Here is a 5,130-nt window from a genome sequence, read left to right as displayed (position 1 = left end):
CCATCTATTCAATTTGGAAGGAGAAGAGAGGAGTAGAGCTCAGTGCACATGTCTCTAGGAGAAGAGAGGAAAAGAGAGTACTCATAGTGATTATAGGTAGCGGGAGATTTATAAATTTTGAACTCTGAAAATTTCACCATGGCGAGCGCATGGCGATTCCTCATGCAGGATTTGGGCCATGGCGAGCGCAGGAGATCGCGCGGCGAGGCTCGGTCCACATGCAGAAATTCCGTTGGCGCATGCAAGATCGTGGCACAAGATTTGTTTTCATGCAGGGCGGTTTCGGCTGCGCGAGAGTTTAACAAGGAAATTAACTGTTGTGCGGGAGGGTAGATTCGTCCGAAATTTGAACGCGCTGGGCGTTCTTAGTCTTAACGAAAACACTAATACGCTAGGTAGATCGGAATGGAGAGGGAGTATACTATTTTCAACAGTTTAATCAAAATATTTAAAAGGATATTAATGATCAAAGTTTAACCGTATTGAGTGCACGCAACCTAGAACAATAATTTTTTTACTAGAAGGAGCATATATTATGCATGTATCATGAAAATTGTGCCAAATAGTATTTTTTTTAAAGCCTAAAAGATGTGAGAACAAACATTTCAACAGAAACGTGAATTCAAGGAACAACGACAGACACAGTGTCTGAGACACGTTGGTCAAACATAATGCACGACGTAGCTTGCCAAGTCCAAACACCGTCAACAAAGGAGTACTCCTACGTGCACACATCTGGCGCCTGGGCAGCTCTTCAAACACTTGCATGCTAAACAGGAGAAGGCTAGCTACACCCTGACAATTGGAATAATTATCTGGTTATGGCCGACGATAAATTGTCACAGTAGCATGGCACTGTGCTGTAATACAGGCTCAATCCTATCTTGCCACTTTACATGTCGTGACCAATGGCCTCTGCCCGGCAGGGAGCCGGTCGTGGTCGTCGGAGCAACGCCGAGCCGGCCGGCCGGCCGGCCCATTTCGGCACGTTGTTTTCGCGGTGCGTCGAGCGGGTAACCCCACTAGCGTGTGCGTGTTCGGGCGTCGGGGTCAGGGGTTCGGGGCGCCGTGCCGCCGTTGCTTTCCGCTCTCGAGCCGATCGACGCTGGTCCAGCCGACCCCCACGGCGGCAGGTTAGGTTGCAAGGGATCCTGCATTCCTGCGTGCGTGCGTGTAAGGACCCGAGAAAATGTACATGCCCGGCTGGCAGGGCGGCTGCTGGTCGCCTCGGGCACTTTGAATTGATTTTTTAAATAATATTATTTTATTAAAAACTTATAAAATAATACTTAAGATATGATATTTGAAGAAATAAATACCTGTTGCCCTGAGGCCCACATGCGCGTTCGAATAGGTATTGTGTCCCACAAACTATATTTAAAAAAAATCATAATTTTTGCATATAAGCTCATATGAAGATAAGTCTTTCCATAAAAATTGTACCAATCAATGATATCTACAACTTTATAGTTGAACATTTTTATATTTAAACCGCTTTAGATGCTCAAAAATAGTTATAATTTTCAGATTAAAAAACTAGATTTGAAATTTGTAACCACTTTTTGGATATGTAAACACATACAAATATAAAAGTGTTTAATTACAAAGTTATAGATATCATAGGTAGGTATCATATAAAGATTATCTTCATCCGAAATTATATGAAAAAATTATAATTTATTTTAAAATATTATCTACGAGGCATAAGACCTGTCGGCAAATGGAGTGCCCACAACCCCTGAGGCTCACTGTCACATAGCATATCAGCATGTGGTGTATCTATTTCTGTAAATATCAGATTTTAGGTATTATTTTTTGCAATTTCCAATAAAATAATATTATTCCAAAAAAGTTCATTTGAATTCGTGTCGCTTTGTTTATGCTTTCCGGAGTAGAACTTTCATGTGTTGAAGGTATTACTTCACTCGTGGAGACACGAGTGCCAATCGACTCTGGATTTACTGCTACTAATAACAGCTAATTTTCGAAGAGAGGGAGAGATTTCAGTGGTTCCTATAACACGAAGTTTGCAGACAGTCAAAGATATCGAAATCTTGAACTTCATGCCGCTTACCATCGATTCTGCAGAAAGGTTTTGGCAGGTTCAATGGCTTCTCAGGTCTCAGGTCCTCAGCTACTTTCCAAAACAAAACAAATTGTCAAACGACAAAGCGATACGCTGCTGCTTCCGTTCACAAAAAAAGAGAGAAGTGGCACTTAAGAAAAAAGTCGAAAAGAAAACTTGATTCTTCATGGAGGATAGAGATTTTGAATTGTTCATCACAACGGAAACAATCACAGTAGAATTTTCAATACATGTGTCGAGAATTTATTCCTGATAATATATACAGGTTCGGGTTTTCGGTTGTAGTAATACCTACGTCATGTGTGAATGATTATGTGTATGTATTCCCTCGAGTACAGACATATGTGGCTAACCCATTACAAGGAGTAGATCAAATCAAATCTAATCTGGGGTTAAAGTCGTTGAGTTTCTATTGCGCTAAAGTCTTGATGCCTGCTTCTAATAGCCGAGAGAAAAAGAGTCTCCCCCGAGTGGTCGTCTCCTCTTTATATAGGGGTGATGTACCAATACTATCAAACCGTAGTTGATAGAGAGTTATTTTTCTTATCGTTCAAGTAGATAGATCTGTCTTGGATAATAGTCTTTTCGAGTTAGGTAAGCAATCGAGATCTTCCAAGTATACGCCTTCTATATTCCGGACGTATCAGGTACCGTGGATTTAGTTCCATAATATCCGGAGTTGTTAAATATGTTCACGACATACTCCGTCTGTATACTTCTTATAAGTATATACCCCATAGCTAGATATTCGACAGTAGCCCCTAACTCTACTCAGCAGAGAGGATTTCTACAAGCACCCACTTGAGTACCGCCAAGTCTAAGTTTGATCGAGTAAGGTAGATGGAACTCACAGTCGAAAGAATCGAATAAAAAGATGCTCTGTTCCGAGTATCGAGTGGAAACACTTTTGGATCGAGCGCCCTACTGTTACCTACACTTGAGACTCAATAAGGGCTAGCAGTATCGACTTCTCGACATTCGTTTCTAAGTAGAGTTAAAAAACCTTTCAAATTTTGAAACAATGGGTATATGCACATTAAATACGATTAAACGGGCGTGTAGAGATAGATTCACATGGCACCATCATCCTACTTTTCACGCAGATCAAAGCGTCACAATTTTTATCCGAAGTAGAAACAATTTCCGAGTCTCATCTTGAGGCAAGGCCTATTTAATTATCTGAGGGGAGAACTTCATCGTCATTGTCTTAGCCTCGTTGCCTCCTCTGCAGTCTCGCCATTCGAATTCATTCACCATTATTCACATTCTACTCATGGACTCCATCTTTCACTTTGGTTCTTATGGCGGAAACTCCCGATTGGGCGACTTTGCCTTTAGGGGTGCTTAACACTATCTCAAACAAACTGCAACATCTAGAAGATTTCACCTTCTTCCATTGTGTCTGCACCTCATGGCGTGGGGTGCGTAGGATGGTGGAATTTGCTCTTTAAATTCTGAAGGGATCCTTCATGGACGAGGATAGCTTGGTGGAGGTCCATCGCCTGCGAAGTGAAGCAATTTTTGACCTTTATTTTCAAGGTTTAGTCAGCGATAGCTGGGAGATGATTGGAGCCTCGAACGGGCTCTTGATTCTCATCAAGTGAGGGTGTCAGATCAAATGTAGGGTAATTAACTCAGTGACCGAATGGTTCTGTAATCTCCTATTGCTTTCCTATGATGCATTCTGAGTGAACCTGAAGGGGTTCGTAATACAAAAGGATGGGAAATTATTCATCATCATTATTCTGAGGATGTCATGCTTTCATCTTCAGATAACGAAAGGAGTGCACGTTTATCTTATCAATGGACCACCACAGTGGTTTCAGATATCTAGTGGCAAGTTTTGGTGGCGTATTTCGGATTTTTTTGGATGGAGTGGCTTCGAGAGATCCATCGGGAGCTATGGTGACATTGGAACAATCGATGTTCGATTTTAAAATCTGGCAACCAAGTATGAGTGGTTCTTGACTGCTTATGGTTGAGTCTCGCGTGTTTTTCCTGAAGGTTGGTGAACAAATTGATGATCCAACCGAGCACAATTGCATTGACGCTGGTTTCCCTCTACGCATTCGGTGATGACATTTGGGAGCCACTAGAATGAGAGGTTATTCCTTGGGTGAAGAAATATCAATTCTGCTAGGCATGACCTCCGAAATCGTACTATCAGTACCCGGAGTTACCAACCCTGATTGAATTCTTAGCTTCCACCGAGTGAGCTTAGATTACCACTGGACGATTATGACGTGCTTGAAGTTTCCTATCATGACGAGGTTTTCAGGACTGTAAAATCTCTTGAGGGGAATTTCAAGTGGCGTTCTTGTAAATGTATATCACCGAAGCTTTCTACTTAGTTGAGTAGTAGGCTTTTTGGTATGTTTTTGTCTGATGGTTGCAATGAAATATTGCTGATATTTTGCCTATCTAACATGATATTGTCACTATTTTCTTATTGATAGAATAGAGTTTGCATGAGTAGGTGTAATCTTGATTCGTAGGTGTGCAGACCACTTTCAAGACTTATTGATCGAATATTCATTGATATCTAAAAACTCAACTAGACAAACGATTAGAAATATTGGCCCTCGAGTAATCACTTGAGACAAACGTAAGAATAAGAAATAGATATAGTGTAAAACTAGGAAGATAAAATAATGATACCCTTTTGTAAACTTTCACTGACTTGCGCGCTTGACCAGCGTATGGACATGAACCCGACAGAGAACACACATGAGATCTACTAGAATTTTAGAACCTTTTTTAGCTGTTAGGCATGAGATGTCTGGCAATCTCTTATGCCATTATGCTTTATTAGGTGTAGTTGTTTGCCATCAATTCAACATAAGCCTCTATTGGCTCTTATCCAAAGCAATCGATGCAAAGTCAGATAAACTTTTGCAAAAGATATATACAAAATTTACGAAAAATATGGTATTATTATGTAGCCCTCGACTATATGGTCGAGAAAAAGATTACTCAATCTAAGAGTATAAAGGAACATACCTATGTTATTGAAAGTGTATGGTGTTTTAGCCCTCAACTATCTA

This window comes from Phragmites australis, chromosome 18 (genome assembly GCF_958298935.1).
Source record: "Phragmites australis chromosome 18, lpPhrAust1.1, whole genome shotgun sequence".
NCBI classification, from domain to species: Eukaryota; Viridiplantae; Streptophyta; class Magnoliopsida; order Poales; family Poaceae; genus Phragmites; species Phragmites australis.
This window is presented reverse-complemented; position numbering follows the sequence as displayed.